Source organism: Oratosquilla oratoria, chromosome 15, assembly GCF_046742065.1.
Source record: "Oratosquilla oratoria isolate Oo_2021 chromosome 15, ASM4674206v1, whole genome shotgun sequence".
Lineage (NCBI taxonomy): Eukaryota > Metazoa > Arthropoda > Malacostraca > Stomatopoda > Squillidae > Oratosquilla > Oratosquilla oratoria.
Window position 1 is genome coordinate 46702487 of NC_134791.1, and position 10000 is coordinate 46712486.

General features: G+C 36.6%; 1 protein-coding gene across 3 annotated transcripts in view; it reads right to left on the reverse strand.

The window, feature by feature from the left end:
- LOC143033438 (uncharacterized) overlaps positions 1-8365 on the reverse strand; it is a 125325-nt gene extending 116960 nt beyond the window's left edge. For 2 of the 3 annotated variants that reach the window (XM_076198879.1, XM_076198877.1), the window contains exon 1: positions 7908-8364. The gene's annotated coding sequence lies outside the window, so the exon portion shown is untranslated. Of the gene's footprint in view, positions 1-7907 lie in introns of all 3 variants that reach the window. The other variant, XM_076198883.1, reaches the window with a different exon arrangement.
- Between the last annotated feature and the right edge of the window lie 1635 nt (positions 8366-10000).

Here is a 10000-nt window from a genome sequence, read left to right on the forward strand (position 1 = left end):
TAATAATAATAATAATAATAATAACAACAATAACAATAATAATAATAATAATAATAATAATAATAATAATAATAATAATAATAATAATAATAATAATAATAATAATAATAATAATAATAATAATAATAGTAATAGTAACAATAATAATAATAATGATAATAATAATAATAATAGTAATAATGATAATAATAATAATAATAATAATAATAATAATAATAATAATAAATAATAATAATAATAATAATATTAACAACAACAACAACAACAACAACAATAATAATAATAATAATAATAATAATAATAATAATAATAATAATAATAACAACAACAACAACAATAACAATAATAATAATAATAATAATAATAATAATAATAATAATAATAATAATAATAATAATAATAATAATAATAATAATAATAATAACAACAACAACAACAATAACAATAATAATAATAATACTGATAATAATAATAATAATAATAATAATAATAGTAACAATAATAATAATAATGATAATAATAATAATAATAATAGTGATAATGATAATAATAATAATAATAATAAATAATAATAATAATAATAATAATAATAATAATAATAATAATAATAATAATAATGATAATAATAATAATAATAATAATAATAATAATAATAATAATAATAATAATAATAATAATAATAATAATAATAATAATAATAATAATAATAATAATAATAATAATAATAATAAAATTATTATTATTATTATTATTATTATTATTATTATTATTATTATTATTATTATTATTATTATTATTATTATTATTATTATTATTATCATAACAACAATAATAACAAAAACAATAACAACAATAACAATAACAACAACAACAAGAAAAAGAAGAAGAAGAAGAAGGATAATAATGATAATGATAATAATAATAATAATAATAATAATAATAATAATAATAATAATAATAATAATAATAATAATAATAATAATAATAATAATAATAATAATAATAATAATAATAATAACAATAATAATAACAATAATAATATTAATAACAATAATAATACATACATACATACATACATACATACATACATACATATACCAAGGCTTTTTCCCCCTTACAAGGGAGGTAGCCAAAAAGGAAAAGGCATAAATTCATTTCCACCCATTCCATCCCTGAATACACTCCACACCCCTCCACCCTCCCTCTTATCTTAGCACCTCCTGGATGACGGGTCATCCCTGCACCTTGTCCACTGCCCTGGGTCAGAAGCAGTGTCGCAAGACACAGCACATCCACAGCAAGGCCGCTTCATTAAATCGGCGACCCCACCTCTCCGTCCCCCCATTGCATAAAAGGAGAAGACGGGGAGAAACCCCTTCAGGCTGCATCAAATTTTGCTCACACATACTACCTCACCCCCCATCCCCCCGCCTATTCCACCTCATGCAATCACAACATCATCCATATAAAACCATTCTCCATTCACCCCTGTCTTCTGTCCTCTCCCGTCCTTCATCAACAGACATTCCGCTCTTCTCTAAAGCCCCCTTCACCCCATCCATCCACCTCATCCTAGGACGTCCCCTCATGTTCACTCCCTCCACATCTGCCTTCCATACCTTTTTTACTAGTCTTTTTTCACTCATTCTTTCTATGTGTCCAAACCATCCTAATACTCTTTCATCAACCCTATCTCCCAGCTCCCTTTCCACCCCTGTTATCCTACCTCCTCATTTCTTACTCTATCATACTTCTCAGACACCTCATCTCAAACACATTCAAACTCCTTCTCTCTTCCTCTCTTATGTTCCATGTTTCTGCCCCATACAGTGCTGTTGGCACAATCACTTCTTCATACAGTCTCCTCTTGGCATCCATTCCCAAATGTCTATTCCTCATTACAATCTTTAATCCACCAAGGCATTTACTCGCTTCTCTCAATCTACATTCTACCTCCACCTTCACTCCACCTTTTCCTGCCACATTTGCACCCAAGTATCTAAAACTATCCACTTCCTCCAGTCGCTCTCCCTTAATGCTCACTTCCAGTCTACTGCCACTTTCACCCCTTGTACATCTCATCACCTTACTTTTACCCACATTTATCTTTAGCTTTCCTCTATCACATACTCTCCCAAACTATGCCACCAACTTCCTCAATCCCTCCTCTGATCCTGCCACAAGCGCAGTGTCGTCCGCAAACAACAGCTGGCTCACCTCCCACTTTTCTCCATTTTCTTTAACCATCTCCAATCCCTGACCCACTACCCTTGCATTTACCTCTCGCACCACCCCATCCATGTATAAGTTGAACAGCCAGGGCGACATAACGCATCCTTGACAAAGTCCCACCTTTACCTCGAACCACTCACTCTCTCCATTTCTAATCCTGACACAAGCTCTACTACTCTCATAAAAGCTCTTGACAGCTCCCAGAAGCTTTCCTCCTATTCCGTATATCTGCATAACCTCCCACAGTGCCTTTCTGTCTACCCTATCATAAGCCTTTTCCAGATCCATAAAAGCCCAAAAAACATCCTTCCCCTTTCCTATAGCTTTCTCACATATCTGTCTTATCACAAAGATCTGATCTACACAACCTCTACATGTCCTAAATCCACACTGTTCCTCACCAATTACTCCTTCTGTTTCTCTCCTAATCCTCTCAAACAAGATCCTCCCATAAGCCTTCCCAACTACACTTAACAAGCTAATCCCTCTGTAACTACTACATTCACACTTGTCCCCTTTTCCCTTGTAAAGAGGAACTATACAGGCACTCCTCCAGTCTTCCGGCACTCTACCCTCTCTCCAGCAAACATTAAATAACCTCACCATCCAGTCCACCATCACTGTACCTCCCTTTTTCAGACATTCCGCATGGCATCCATCCAGACCAGGTGCCTTACCTGCTTTCATCATCTTAACAACTGCCTTCACCTCATCCTTCCTTATTTCTTCTCCATTCTCCTCACTCATCACTCTCATTTTCTTCGCATTTGCCACTGCAGCTATCTTTCCTTCCCTATCCTCCTTCACATTTAGCAACTCCCTAAAATATTCTGCCCATCTTCCCCTTACTGCCTTCTCTTCCATTATCATCTCTCCATCTGCACCTTTTACCTTTTCTTCTCTACTTGATTCGCCTCCTCTTCCTCTCTTAATTTCTTTCCAAAACATCTTTTTATTATTTTCAAAATTTTCTGTCATACTCTTACCCCATTTCACATCTGCTCTCCTCTTTGCCTCCTTTACCTTTTCCTTTATTTCTCTTTTCTTTTCTTTGTATCTCTCATATGACTCCATCGTCCTATTTTGTAACCAATCTGTGAAAGCTCGCTTCTTCTCTTCTACAACCTTCTTTGTTTCCTCATCCCACCATTCACTACCCTTCCTTCTATTTCCTCCTGTCCTTCTTGTTTCACACACCATCCTTGCACACTTTATGACTCCCTCCTTGAACCATCCCCATTCCTCCTCCACACCTAGCTCTACTCTATCCTTCACTCCCTCCCACTCCTTCAGATTTTTTCGTACTCCTTCTACTTTTCCTTTTCATTCAAAGAGTTCACTCTAAGAACCTCCCTACCTTTTGTCCCTTTCCTCTTTCTCCATAATAATAATAACAATAATAATAATGATAATAATAATAATAATAATGATAATAATAATAATAATAATAATAATAATAATAATAATAATAATAATAATAATAATAATGATAATAATAATAATAATAATGATAATAATAATAATGATAATAATAATAATAATAATAATAATAATGATAATAATAATAATAATAACAATGAAAATGTAGAGACATTGGGACAAATTATGGGAAAGGTGGAGGAGGAAACACGGGTCTTTATCTGAATGTCGAGTTTATTCCTGATCGGTTTCGCTTACAATAGCTTCTTCAACACTCCTCTAAAGAAGCTATTGTAAGCGAAACCGGTCAGGAATAAACTCGATATTCAAATAAAGACCCGTGTTTCCCCCTCCACCTTTCCCATAATAACAATAATAATAATAATAAAAATAATAATAATAATGATAATAATAATAAGAATGATAATAATAATAATAATAATAATAATAATAATAAGGATATTAATAATAATAATGATAATAATAATAATAATAATGATAATAATAACAAGGATAATAATAATAATAATAAGGATGATAATAATAATAATGATAATAATAATAATAACAATAATAATAATAATAATGAATGATAATAATAATAATAATAATAATGATAATAATAATAATGATAATAATAATAATGATAATAATGATAATAATGATAATAATAATAATAGTAATGATAATAATAATAATAATAGTAATGATAATGATAATAATAACAATAATAATAATAATAACAATAATGATAATAATAATGATAATAATAATAATAATAATAATAATAATAATAATAATAATAATAATAATAATAATAATAATAATGATGATAATAATGATAATAATAATAATTATGACAAAAATAATAACAATAATAATAATGGTAATGATAACGATAAAAATAAAAATACAGACCGTCATACTTGAGAATAACGATGGGTGGTGTTCATGATGATGATGATGATGATGATGATGATGATGATGATGATGATGATGATGATGATGATGATGATGATGATGGTGAGGATGAGGATGATGATGATGATGATGATGATGATGATGATGATGATGATGATGATGATGATGATGATGATGATGATGATGATGATGATGATGATGATGATGATGATGATGATGATGATGATGCGATGATGATGATGATGATGATGATGATGATGATGATGATGATGATGATGATTGCGGCGGTGGTGGTGGTAGTGATTGTGATGAATTGATGATGGTGATAGTGATGATTATGACAATGATGATGAAGTGGAAGTGATGGTGTCAGGGGGAAAAGTTACCCCTTTCAAATTTTGGAAATACTTAGAAATTGATTCATCATCCAGCTCTAATATTTTTAATTTACTATTGTAATGATTAGAATGAATTATAAAGAAATCCACAAAAGGAACTGGATTCGTTAACAAACATGTTAAAAAAAATGTTACTACGTAAACATTAAGTCCTAATCTCGCTATCGGACACGGAGGGTAAAGAACGGGCTCATTGTTTTGAACTAGTCTAGCTACGTGGCATATTGGAGAAGCCACGAAAGCTCTTCAAGACAGCCGACCCAGGCTGCTAAATCATAATCCGAAATAATCCCTTCACGAAGGTAGGAGTTAGTCAGAACCATTAATTAACATTTAAAGAAATTTAATTGAGAAGCCCTCGTCCAATAGAAGAGTGAGGGGAATGAGACGGAAGAGGGGAATGCAAGTCGAATGCTAGCAATAACTCCCTTGGAGTGTTGCTACGTGTTTGAATAACCCTTTACGTTCTCATAACTAGGTTATATAAGTTTTTTTTAATAATATGTATCAAAACCAATTCTCATTTATAGTCCATTTTGAGGCCTTAAGGTGTCATGACATAACTACTGTATAGGGGGTTAGCCCTAGCCTACCTAACCTAACCTAAAATAATTTGTAAACTTTAAGTAGGGTAATTTAAAGATTTCTGAAGAGGCGCTTCCTATGTTATATTTCAGGGAGAGGCATATTAACCTTATGTTACCTCTCTATAGTCTTGTAAGGATTTATTCTGCCTCATGAATCTTTCAGATACCCTACTCCGTTTTCTTATTGATGTAGTATTGTTTCTGAATAAGGTTATAAAATTACAGGGAACCAGTCCTGGAGTAAAATGTACTATTGAAAGGGAACACAAGTTTGCAACCCCCCCCCCTTCCCTGGTGTGGGAAGTTTATGGAAGTTCTGGAAGAATAAATACAGAGAAAAGATCGAGTTTCCTTTCAACCAAGAATGGAAAAGTGGACTAGGACCCACTTACCCAATCCCCATGTCCTACCAGACGACTAATCTGCGGTCCAATACCAACCCTCATCCTTCGGTTGGTGTGTCATTGACACAAGGAGCAGCGGAAAAATGATCGCTTACCCGGAGGGAGCGTTGCAATCTCTATCAACTGAACCAGTGTTGATCGGAACCTATGGTATTTTGATGTATTGATATGTCTGTCGCGTTTCGCCGCGACGTCGCAATGGAAGATGGGAGGAGGGAAAGAGAACTTACGGAGAAAAGGAAGAAGAGGAGAAGGAGAGGGCACAGGAATTGGAAGCGGAGGAAAAAGAGGAGGAAATGGAGGTAGAGGAGTTTAAAAAGAAGTGGAGGAGAGGAGAGAAAGAGATGAAGAGGAGGTAAAGGGGAAGACGGAGGAAAAAAAGGACGAGGAAGAGGAGGAGGAGGGGGAAGGGGAGGAAGAGAAGTTAGGGGAGTAAGATAAATAGGAAGAATAGGAAGAAGAAAGAGAAGAAGAGAAGGAGGAGGAGGGAGAGAGAGAGAGAGAGAGAGAGAGAGAGAGAGAGAGAGAGAGAGAGAGAGAGAGAGAGAGAGAGAGAGAAAAGTGAGTAAAGAAGTACAGCCAGATGAAGGAGGGGAGACCAGGCTGGAGCAGGAGGAAGAGCAGGAGGCGGCGTGGGTAGGGAAACACGAGGAAGAGGAGGAGGAGGAGGAGAGGATATGCAGAACAGCGGAGAGGAGCAGGAGACCGGAGGGCAGTAGTATATTGAGGCTGCGTGGGTAGGAAGATGAAGTGGAGGCGGTATATTCTAACTTTTTTTATTGGTGTGAGTGTGTGTGTGTGTCTGTATTAATCACTATGTTTTTAGTTCACGTACTGGGTTTGTGATCAAAAGTGTATGTAGTCATATTGGCAATGCTATGACTCCTCCACGCACTGTACACTGTATGCAGCCGTTAGGTTCCCAAACTATCTTTATGAAGGCCGTTTTTGCTTCCAAATAGAAAACGGGTTGGGATGAGAGACAGAATTATGTTTTACACGCACGTAACGCCAGATAATTTTTCTTTGATTTATTTCCTTAATAGTATTAAACATTTATTTGTAAGCAGATGACTTACCTCCCCAATCCCCAGAGCCCCTTTTATCCTCCTCCTCACGTCTCCGTCCTGCGGGAGCCACGCCCCCTAATTTAGGAAACACTGCTCTTGGACTGGATAGTACCAGGTTGGTGTGTGTGTGTGTGTGTGTGTGTGTGTGTGTGTGTGTGTGTGTGTGTGTGTGTGTGTGTGTGTGTGTGTGTGTGTGTGTGTGTGTGTGTGTGTGTGTGTGTGTGTGTGTGTGTGTGTGTGTGCGTGCGTGTGTGTGTGTGTGTGTGTGTGTGTGTGTGTGTGTGTGTGTGTGTGCATGTGTGTGTGTGTGTGTGTGTGTGTGTGTAAGTGTGTGTGTATGTGTGTGTGTGTACGTGCACGATTATGTATGTGTGTGTGTGCGTGTGTGCGTGCGTTCGTGTGTGTGTGCGTGTGTGTGTGTGTGTGTGTGTGTGTGTGTGTGTGTGTGTGTGTGTGGTTGTGTGTGTGTGTGGTTGTGTGTGTGTATGGTTGTGTGTGTGTGTGTGTGTGTGTGTGTGTGTGTGTGTGTGTGTGTGTGTGTGTGTGTGTGTGTGTGTGTGTGTGTGTGTGTGTGTGTGTGTGTGTGTGTGTGTAGATATATATATATATGTATTGATATGTATATAAACATGTATATATCTAAATGTAAACGCGTATGTAAATATACTGAAAGAAACATCTGGTAATTTACGCTTAGGATCTTTTCACTTTCATGCCTGAGGATGCATATTATTTTATTCTAGATTTCGCCTTTTTTTTTCTACCGCCAGACAAATTTATTTGTCTCTCTACCACTCTGTCAGCGAAATAATAGAAAATAGATAATTAACAAATAAGTAAATAAAAATTCATGCGATTCCATGACACAATACTTACAGTGTTTTGGTCATGTTGTGTTGCACTGCCGACGAGTGAGAGTTGTGACTGCTGTCATTTCAGAAAGCTTCAATCTCATGTGTAAAACACAATAGAGAGAAGCCATTTCATTTCGAGACGATGTAGAGTTATCCAGTTTTGATAATGCTAGGCTTGAAGCTCCTCGTGTTGAGTTTCGAATCCAACTAACATTTTATGTTTCCGTCATATATGAGGGGGACAAACCTCACACTTTCCGAAGCAACGTGTTTGAGGTAAACTCAATGTATAACTTTGCTCTTATCTCCCTTTCCACACAAGAAGAACCACATATCACTACAGGCTTCGTGACTACTGATTTGAGTTTTGGTGATACAGGACAATAAAATGAATTGCCCACGCAACACCAACAAGAGCCCAGGCAGCTGTACTCCCTCCTAACCTCACCGTGTTACTCAGTCGACTGGTGAAAGATACTTCTCTCGACCTTTGGGCCGGGCTTTGGCGCCATCAACACACTGCCTGAGAAAATCACAATCTATCGTGCTATCTGGCAACTCTGCCAACCATCCATAACCTGCACCATCCCCTCAACGCATAACATTAGTCCTATCATTTTCTTAAACGTCACTTAAATAGTAATCAGATTTATCATTTTATAATTCTTTGTTGAAAAAGCATGACATGAAATTGGTTACTGAGAAATTTACATCTTCAGAGAAAGGTTGTACTTGAGCAACAGTGTCCAAATCTTATTTCGCTTTCTCGTGCGGCCGGGAAAATCCAGATTCGAAATCTTCGTATTTTCTCCCAGTTCTTGTATAACACATTCGATGAACGACCTCTGTGTGGCAACTGTCACGACGCCCGTGGATGAACAACGACGCGGACACGCACATACACATAATAACGGGTTCACGCGCGCACACACACACACACACACGCACGCACGTCCAATACTCGACGGCGCAGTAGTAGCATTCGCGGCCGCCATTACGGCGGTCCGAGTTCGAATCCCACTTAGGGCTGACCTTAATTCAGTATCGCTGCTCTGCGAGTCGTTACTCCAATTCTCGTGGACGGGGAGTTTGGGGGATGCGTGTAAGGTTACAGTATTACCCATAGATCGGTCATATATGAGCTCTGAACTCTCCTCCGGGAGGGAAATAGCTGTCGATCACGAGTCCAACACGTGATCCAAGGCCATGGTGAATCACACGCACTTAACATAAGAATTAAGGAGACTGCAAGTGTCCATAAGGCCTACACTAGGCAGCTCCGTATCCATCACCACCTGTCATCCCCATCCATAAAGTTGTCTAATCGTTTTTTAAAACAACTGGTAGTTTCAGCGCTTACTACATGGTTACTAAGTTTATTCCATTCATCGACCACCCTATTAGTAAACCAATTCTTGCCTATTTCCTTCTTAAATCTAAATTTGTCCAGTTTATACCCATTACTGCGAGTCCTGCCCTGTTGTTTTATTATGATGACCTTGTTTGCATCACCCTTGTGATGATGTGTCCCCAAAAACGGGTTCTTGGAGAGAGAGAGATTACTCTAAAATGTTAGCAGATACAAGGATTTCAATAAATGAGGTGCTGAAAGATAAAGAAAACGTGGTACTTATGGGGGATTTTAACTGCAAAGAAATCTGTCGGGAAGAGATGACATTGAAAAGTGGAGAGGAATTATGAGAAAATGTATTACTTGATCCACTTGAACACTTCTATTAGATCACCCCGCACTCTGCGTCTTTCCAGAGAGTGTAAGTAAGGTGCCTAAGCCTCTCTTCGTAAGGTAAATTTCCGAGTCCATGTATCATTTTGGTCATTCTTCTCTGTACTGATTCTAGTGAATTTATGTCCATTCTGTAGGACGGAGACCAAAACTGTACCGCATAGTCAAGGATGGGTCTAACTATCGCTAGATAGAGTTTAATAATTACCTCTGCACTTCTATTCATTACCGTCCTAGTAATGAAACCTATTGCACTGTTAGCTTTATTTCTGGCGCTAATGCACTGCTTCCTGGTTTTAAGATCTAGACTCACCAGAACTCCCAAGTCCCTCTCGCACTCAGATTTTTCTAAAAACGTGTTATCTAAGCTG